Genomic DNA, 9,254 nt, shown 5'->3' with positions numbered 1-9,254 from the left:
CACACGTGTAATCCCAACAGTTTGGGAGGCTGAAGTGGGCGGATCAAGAGGTCAGGAGATAGAGACCAGCCTGACCAACATGGTGAAACCCCGTCTCTACTGAAAAACACAAAAATTAACTGGGTGTGATGGCGTGCGCCTGTAATCCCAGCTACTTGGGAGGCTGAGGCAGAAGAATGGCTTGAACCCGGGAGGCGGAGATTGCAGTGAGCCGAGATCGTGCCACTGCACTCCAGCCTGGGGACAGGGTGTGACTCTGTCTCAAAAAAAAAAAAAAAAAAGGGCCAGGCACGGTGGCTCACACCTGTAAACCCAGCACTTTGGGAGGCCGAGGTGGGCGGATCACTTGAGGTCAGGAGTTGGAGACCAGTCTGGGCCAACATGGTGAAACCCCATCTCTACTAAAAATACAAAAAATTAGCTGGGGCATGGTGGTACGTGCCTGTAATCCCAGCTACTTGGGAGGCTGAGGCAGGAGACTCACTTGAACCCGGGAGGCGGAGGTTGCAGTGGGCTGAGATCCCGCCACTGCACTCCAGCAGCCTGGGCAACAAAGCGAGACATCTTCTCAAAAAAAAAAAAAAAAAAAAAAAAAGCTCTGGGGCAATATGAAGAGGGAGAGATGCCCCAGGCAGCTCTCAGTTGCTCTGGCACCACACTGTTCCAGCTTCAGCCACCATCTGACATGACTGGCCATCTGACAGCCACCACATGAAAGACCTGGGCCAGGACTACCCAGGTGAGCCCTTCCCAAATTCCTTTTTTTTTTTTTTTTTAAGGCAGGATCTCACTCTGTCAGCCAGGCTGGAGTGCAGTGGCATGATCACGGCTCACTGCAGCCTCGACCTCCCAGGCTCAAGGGATCCTCTCATCTCAGCCTCCTGAGGAGCTGGGACTATAGACATGCACCACCACACCCAGCTAATTGTCGTATTTTTATAGAGACAGGGTCCTTCCATGTTGCTCAGGCTGTTCTCAAACTCCTGGGCTCAAGCAATCCTCCCACTTCAGCCTCCCAAAGTACTGGGATTACAGGTGTGAGCCACCACACCTGGCCTATTTCTATTTTAAGAAGTAAATAATCATATATATTTATCCCTTCTGGGGTAAATATATGTAATAGAACAGTGGGGAAGATACAAATAAAATTATGCCCAAAAAAGGGCATGACCCTTCTTGTCAGGCCATTATTGTGTGTATGCGTGTGTGTGTATTAGAGGCTGGTGTGTAGTTAAGCGGAGTCTGGGGTTTCTTGTTGCTTTGCGTAGACTCAGTTTTCTACATACTTCGAATGATTTCAGAACAGGATCAGAACATTGTCTTTGGCGGGACTTGTGATCTGAGTGGCTGGAAGTTTCTTTGGTTCTCCTGCCTCACCCGTAGACTTCAGCAGATCCCTGAACACACATTCCCGGGTGCCTATTGTAGGTCTTTTGCCTCCACTCCAACCACAGTTCGCTTCTGGTTTGTACTCAGTGTAAGGCTTAGAATCAACTGGAAGGTTTGTTTCAGTTCTTCTGTCCTGCCTTAAGACTTCCTAGAGCCTGGGGATGAACTCTTCAGTCCTCCTGCCCTGCTTCAGTCACCAATTACAGCTGCTCTGTACTCAGTGGAAGGTCAGGAGCCCCAGGGGGGTTCCTGTCAGTTCCCTTGTCCTGCATCCAGACTTCAGCAGCCTGAGCACATGTCCACCTCGGAGAGTATCTCTCGGCCCACCTGTTTTGCCTTCAAACTTTCTTGGTGAAGGCCCATGCAAAAGAGTTAGTGGGTGAATGTAAGCTCTCTTGAATCGGAGGCATTAGAGAGTCTATAGCCTCATGCTGTCGCACACTTAGCCTTTTAAAATGTGTTCAGAGTTTCTCTGTTTCTTTTTTACACAAGTCTGTGGCAGCCTCCTCTTCCTGCTGCTGCTGTGCCAAAAATCAAAGCAGCTATGGGGCTCTTTTCTCCTAGAAAGGGCTTTTCAAGATTTTGATTTTTTCCCCCAACCTCAGCTTCCCGATAGCCTTAAAAGAAAAAAAAAAATTCTATGATTTGTAGGTTATCCAGCTTCTTGTAGCTAGGATGGGAGTGATGTTGTCTTGCAACTTTCTGTATTTTGTTAGAAGAAAAATATCCATCTATTGAATTTTTCATGCGTGCTTCCACAAAAAACTCTTGTTTGTTCGCTGAATGTTCCTTTTTTATAGCATCCTATTCTTGATTCATGGATATTTTTACATTCTATTATCTCCCTGAGTGAGTTAATAGCTTTAAAAATTCTTTAAAAAATTTTTTTTATAAGACAGATTCTCGCTCTGTCGCCCAGGCTGAAGTGCCATGGCACAATCTCAGCTCACTGCAAGCCCCGCCTCCCGGGTTCAAGCAATTCACCTGCCTCAGCCTTCTGAGTAGCTTGGATTACAGGCATGCGCCACCACGCCCAGCTAATTTTTGTATTTTTTAGTAGAGACGGGGTTTCACCATGTTGGTCAGGCTGGTCTCAAACTCCTGACCTCGTGATCTGCCCGCCTCGGCCTCCCAAAATGCTGGGATTACAGGCGTGAGCCACTGTGCCCAGCCTAGTTTTAAAAATTATTACCTCTCATAGTCGTGTTTCCCAACAATTGTTTCCCTGTTTGTTTTGATCTTGATCTTTCCTGCTTTCATGCTAAAGGTTTTCCTCAGGTGTCTGGTGATCCTTGGTTGTCTTCTCATATTTAAGAATGGGGCAGGCTGGGCACGGCAGCTCATGCCTGTAATCCCAACACTTTGGGAGGCCGAAGTGGGCAGATCACCTGAGGTCAAGAGATCAAGGCCATCCTGGCCAACATGGTGAAACCCTGTCTGTACTAAAAATACAAAAATTAGCCGGGCATGGTGATACGCACCTGTAGTCCCAGCTACTTGGGAGCCTGAGGCAGGAGAATCACTTGAATCTGGGAGGTAGAGATTGCAGTGAGCCGAGATTGTGCCACTGCACTCCAGCCTGGGCAACAAGAGCGAAACTCTGTCTCAAAAAAAAAAAAAAGAATGGGGCACTAATGAGCTGATTGAAAAGGAAGGACATGTCAACTACGAGCTTCATCATAGGATGATCTAGCTGGGCTGGTTTTATTGGAGAACCCCAATTTTACTACCTTTTCGTTCACCTTGGGATGGCCAAATACCCAGAGATAGATCTTTAGCCTGATGCCTGAGGCTGGTTGTCAGCAGTTGAGAAACAGAGTGGGCCAGGAGGGTCCAAAGTGGTCCAAATTCAGTAGGTAAATATTTATTCAACCCCCTCATTTTTAGTATTGTACCATCTAAGCTGTTCCTGGTACTCCCCACTTGAAACACTCTTTGCTTCATCATCTCCCAAGAATAAACATTCTGTTCTGTTGGGATGGGGAAAAGCAAGTAGAGATCTAACTGCCTCTTCAACAGACTTTTAATGGCACTTCCATACTCACCCCCATTTTCTGGCTCCTGTCTAGGATGTGTGTGGGTTCTGCAGTGAAATTCAGGTGGTGCTCAGCTTTCCCCATTGTCCCACTTTCCTGGGTCTGCTTCATCAGTTACTGTTCAGCTCCCATGATTTTGCTGCTGTTATCTATTTTCCCATTATTTCTGTCCTTGGGAGTTTTTCTTTTTAAAAAGTCATTTACTGTCATTTTGGTGGGATTTCATGAGGAAGAGAAAGTGAATGTATGTGCTTAATCTGTCACTTTCTCCTTCCTTCCTTCCTTCCTTTTCTTTCTTTTCTTTCTTTCTTTCTTTCTGATGGAGTCTTGCTCTGTTGCCCAGGATGGAGTGTAGTGGCGTGATCTCGGCTCACTGCAACCTCCGCCTCCTGGGTTCAACTGGTTTTCCTGCCTCAGTCTCCCAAGTAGCTGGGATTACAGAAGCCCCATCATGCCCGGCTAATTTTTTTTTTTAACTTTTAGTAGAGACAGGGTTTCACCTTGTTGGACAGGCTGGTCTCAAACTCCTGACCTCAAGTGACCCACCCGCCTCGGTCTCCCAAGGTGCTGGGATTACAGGCGTCAGCCACTGCACCCAGCCGGTGCACTGAGTGGAAGGGAAGCAGGGCTGGCTAAGGGCATGTGTCAGGATTGTGATATTCATGGGCAGCTTGTTTGGAGCCCATAAGTCCCTAGGGATACCAGTCTACACAGTAACATGATCACCTCCAGGCTGTGAGGAGGAGTGGTGAAGGCAAACAAGCAATTTTTTTCAAAGCATGGGGCTTCGTGGGCCTAGTATAAAGAAAAACAAGGGAATGCATGACTTCAATGTGGTTAGATAGGAGAGGTCGAGCAAGATGCCCACCAAGACATACTCCCTGCTGCAGCAGCACCACTAGCCAGTGACTTACCCATTGGTGGTGTCTTAGTCAGCTCCAGCTGCCATCACAAAATACCACCGACTGGGTGGCTTAAACAATGGAAATTTATCTTCTCACAGTTCTGGAGGTTGGAAGTCCCAGATCAAGGTCTGGCAGGGTCCATTTCTGGTGAGGGCTGTCTTCCTGGTTTAGAGACAGCAACCTTCTCACTGTGTTCTCACATGGTAGGGGCAGTGGTGGAGGGGAGGGAAGAGTGCTTTTCTTGTGTTCTTTTTCTTTCTTTTCTTTTCTTTTCTTTCTTCCTTTTTCTTTCTCTTTCTTTTCTTTCTCTCTTTCTCTCTCTCTCTCTTTCTTTCTTTTCTTTCTTTCCTCCTCTCTTTCTTTTCTTTTGAGGCAGGGTCTTACTCTGTCACCCAGGCTGGAGTGCAGTGGTGCAATCTCGGCTCACTACAGCCTCCCCCACGAAGGCTCAAGTGATCCTCCCACCTCAGCCTCCCGAGTAACGGACTACAGGCGTGTGTCACTATGCCTGGCTAATTTTTTGTATTTTTTGTAGAGATAGGGTTTCACCATGTGGCCCAGGCTAGTCTCGAACTCCTGGACTCAGGTGATTTGCCCACCTTGGTCTCCCAAAGTGCTGGGATTATAGGCATGAGCCATCACATCCAGCCTCTCTGTTCTTCTTTATCTGCTCCATCTGGGGGTTAGGACTTCAACGTACGAATTTTGGGGGTACACACACATTAAGTCCATAACAGATGGCCATACTGCCTATCATCACACAGCTTGAACCAACCTTGGCCTCAGCTGCCTAGACCAGGAGCCCGCACCTGGCCAAGACTAGCTAGTCCATAGGCTGGTTAGTTGCCTACGAAGTCACCTGGCATGAAGGCTCCGCCAAAGTGAGGATAATGAGTATTTGGGCCCATAAGTTTCTCTCTCTTGGAATTGAAACTGCAGTGAGATTAGAAGCCAAAAGACATGTGCAGAAAAAGCCATGGGTATTTGTCACAAAGCAGGAGAATGCCAGGAGAAGCAAAGACATGAAGAAAAGATGGACACAGAGGAGAGGGGACAGCAGCTGGTGGGTAGTGACAGGCACCGTGGGGGCTGCAGCACCATAATAGCAGCTCAGGGGTGGGAGGGTGGGGGTGTGGGGGTGTGGGTAAGATAAGCTGGTCCCTAGAGCTACTGAAAACCAGGCTTCCTAAAGCTCAGACGGCTGACTCTGCCTGGGTTCCTGTCCACATGTCTGAGATCACTGTCTTCCTCGTTCCTACATGATAATAGGGTCCACCTCATGTGGCTAGTATGTTATCCCAGGCCGTGCATTGTGTAGGAGGAGGGAAGATGTATTAGTGATCTGCAGCTGCAAACCAAATCACCCCCAAATGCAGTAGTTCAAAATGACAGTAACCATTTATTATCTCATAATCTCTGTGGGTCAGGATTCAGGAGTGACTTAGCTGGATGGTTCTAGCTCAAAGGCTCTTGTGAGGCTGCAGTGGGATTCTGGCCATGACCGCAGTCATGCAAAGGCTTGGCTGGGGTTGGAGGATCCTTTTCAAAATGGCACACTCATGGTTGTTGGCGGAAGACCTTTGTTTCTCTCCATGTGAGCTCCTCCATAGGGCTGTTGAGTGTCCTCACGATGTGGCACCTGGCTTCACCCAACAGAGCAATCCGAGAGAGAGAGAGAGAGAACAAGGAGGAAGCAGCAGTGCCTGTGTGACCTAGTCCCCACAGCTGCAGCCATTGCTTCCGCTTTATTCTATTCATCAGAAGTGAGCCAGGTGTGGTGGTGTGTGCCTGTGGTCCCAGCTCCTCAGGAGGCTAAGGCAGGAGGATCACTTGAGCCCAGGAGTTCGAGGCTGCAGTGAGCTATGAACACGCCACAGCACTCCAGCCTGAGTGACAGAGCAGGACCCCAACTTCTAAAATAAAATTTAAAAAAGAAATGAGGCCGGGCACAGTGGCTCAAGCCTGAAATTCCAGCACTTTGGGAGGCCGAGGCGGGTGGATCACCTGAGGTCAGGCATTCAAGACGAGCCTGGCCAACGTGATGAAACCCCGTATCTACTAAAAATACAAAAATTAGCTGGGTGTGCTGGTGGGGGCTTGTAATCTCAGCTACTTGGGGGGCTGAGGCAGGAGAATCGCTTGAACTCAGGAGGTGGAGTTTGCAGTGCGCCGAGATCACGCCACTGCATGCCAGCCTGGGCAACAGACTGAGACTCTGTCTCAAAAAAAAAAAAAAAAAAAGGGGGCGGGGGCTGGCGTGGTGGCTCACACACCTGTAATCCCAGCACTTTGGGAGGCCGAGGTAGGTGGATCACTTGAGGTCAGGAGTTCGAGACCAGACTGACCAACATGGTGAAACTCTGTCTCTACTAAAAATACAAAAATTAGCCGGGTGTGGTGGTGCATGCCTGTAATCCCAGCTACTTGGGAAGCTGAGGCAGGAGAATTGCTTGAACCCAGGAGGTGGAGGTTGCAGCAAGCTGGGATCACAACATTGCACTCCAGCCTGGGCAACAGGAGTGAAACTCCATCTCAAAAAAAAAAAAAAAAAAAAAGTGAGCCACCAAGTCCAGCCTATACTCAAGAGGAGGAGAATTAGGCACTACCTCTTGAAGGCAGGAGTATCAAATAATTTATGGGCCTACATTAAAACCACCAGAGCAGAGGTATTAGTTAACTTTAGACTTTGTTAAGAATGCATGTTAAAATAGGTAGAGGAACTACTAAAAAATTCATAGAGCACTTCTAAACAAACAGAGGGGAAAATAGAATGAGAAAACAAATGCAGTCCATCTAAAAGATGACCAGGAGCAGAGCGTCTGCCTGGGCGTGTTGACAGCTCTCGGCACTCACTCCCACCTTGTGGGCTCTGCATGGCAGAGGCTGGAAATATTCCAGACTCCAGAGCAGCTGGACTTTGGGAAGCAAATTTAGTTTTGCCAATTGGGTGTGCTCACATGAAGTTTGGATGACTGAAGGAAGGGAAGCCACCCTTCTGCTGTGTGGGGCTGCGTTTCTGCTGGACATCAAAGAATTTCTGGGGTCTAACCTTTACTTCTTGGTTGTTGAGGGGCACTTGTGGCAGCAATGGCTTCCTGGTCCCAGCTTGCTGATCCTCAGGTCATGACTTTGGTGGTGTCTTTTTGAACTCAAAGGTTACACTGGCCGCCTCCCAATCCCCCACCTTGTGGATGGTGGCAGAGGTAGCAGCTCCCTTGGGGAGCCAGGTCTGCACTGATGTTATCAACACCTAGCCCAGAGTCCACTCCTTTGGCCCATCCAATGGTCAGGTAAGCATCTAATCCCTTCTACAGAATCCCTTTCTGTTCATGATCACAGGAGGAATTTCTGCTTCCTACCCTGAACCTTTGAGAGGTGAAGCCAGCTAGGCTTCCTGGGTGGAGTGGGGACTTGGAGAACTTTTCTGTCTAGCTAGAGGATTGTAAACACACCAATCAGCACTCTGTGTCTAGCTAAAGGATTGTAAATGCACCAATCAGCAGTCTGTAAAAACGCACCAATCAGTGTTCTGTGTCTAGCTAGAGGATTGTAAATGCACCAGTCAGCAGTCTGTAAAACGGACCAATCAGCACTCTGTAAAATGGACCAATCAGCAGGACGTGGGAGGGGACAAATAAGGGAATAAAAGATGGCCATCCCCCCTCCCCCCACAAGTAACAGCAACCTGCTTGGGTCCTCTTCCATGCTGTGGAAGCTTTGTTCTTTTGCTCTTCACAATAAATCTTGCTGCTGCTCACGCTTTGGGTCTGTGCCACCTTTAAGAGCTGTAACACTCACCGCGAAGGTCCGTGGCTTCATTCTTGAAGTCAGTGAGACCAAGAACCCACTGGAAGGAACCAACTCCAGACACACCTTCAATGATACAAAGTGGGGGTGAGGCCAGGTGCAGTGCAGTGGCTCACTCTTGTAATCCTAGCACTTTGTGAGGCCAAGGCAGTGGATCACCACTTGGGCCCAGGAGTTCAAGACCAGTCTGGACAACATAGTGAGACCTCACCTCTACCAAAAAAGAAAAAAAATTAATCAAGTGTGGTGGCGGCACATCTGTTGTCCCAGTACTTGGGAGGCTGTGGTGGGAGGATCACTTGAGCCCAAGAGGTTGAGGCTGCAGTGAGCCATGATCACACCACTGCACTCCAGCCTAGGCAACAGAGTGAGACCCTGTCTCAAAGTAATAACAACACTAATAAAAAATAATAAAGTGGAGGTGGGGGAGAGAGATGGGGAAAGCAGGACAAATAGAAAGCAAATACTCACCTGGTGTGACTACATCCAGAGATAGCAGCAGTCATCACCGTGTGACCAGCTGACCTGCACAGTTCAAAGACAAAGGCAGGTTCAACATCAATCTACCACTTGACCGAACAATCCACTCCTAAGCGGTTACCTTAGAGAAATGAAGACGCACATTTACACACAAGCTTACACATAAATGTTTAGAGCCGCTCCATCATAATCACACAAAGCTGGAAACCATCCAAGTGTCCTTCAGTGAGTGAATGGCTGAACAAACCCTGATCCAACCAAACAATGGAATACTACTCAGCAATCAAAAGGAAATGCACTGCTCTCTCTTGTGCGCTCTCTCTCTCTCTCTCACACACACACACAAACACACACACCAACACGGATGAAGCTCAAAAAGTATGCTGAGTGAGTGTGAAAGAAGCCAGAGAAAAGAATACATACTGTATGATTCCATTTATAATAAAATTTAGAAAAGACAGAAATCAGATCAGTGGTGGCCAGGGGCAGGGGGTGGTGGGAGTGGTTGGCTGCAAAGGGCATGTGGGAATTTGAAGAGGTGATGGGATGTTCTAGAGAATGGTTTTGGTGATGGTTACAAAACATTCACCAAAACTCATTGAACTGTAAACCTCAAAAGGATGAATTTTACTGTATG

The sequence above is a fragment of the Pongo pygmaeus genome, chromosome X (assembly GCF_028885625.2).
Source record: "Pongo pygmaeus isolate AG05252 chromosome X, NHGRI_mPonPyg2-v2.0_pri, whole genome shotgun sequence".
In the NCBI taxonomy this organism is placed as follows: Eukaryota; Metazoa; Chordata; class Mammalia; order Primates; family Hominidae; genus Pongo; species Pongo pygmaeus.
This window is presented reverse-complemented; position numbering follows the sequence as displayed.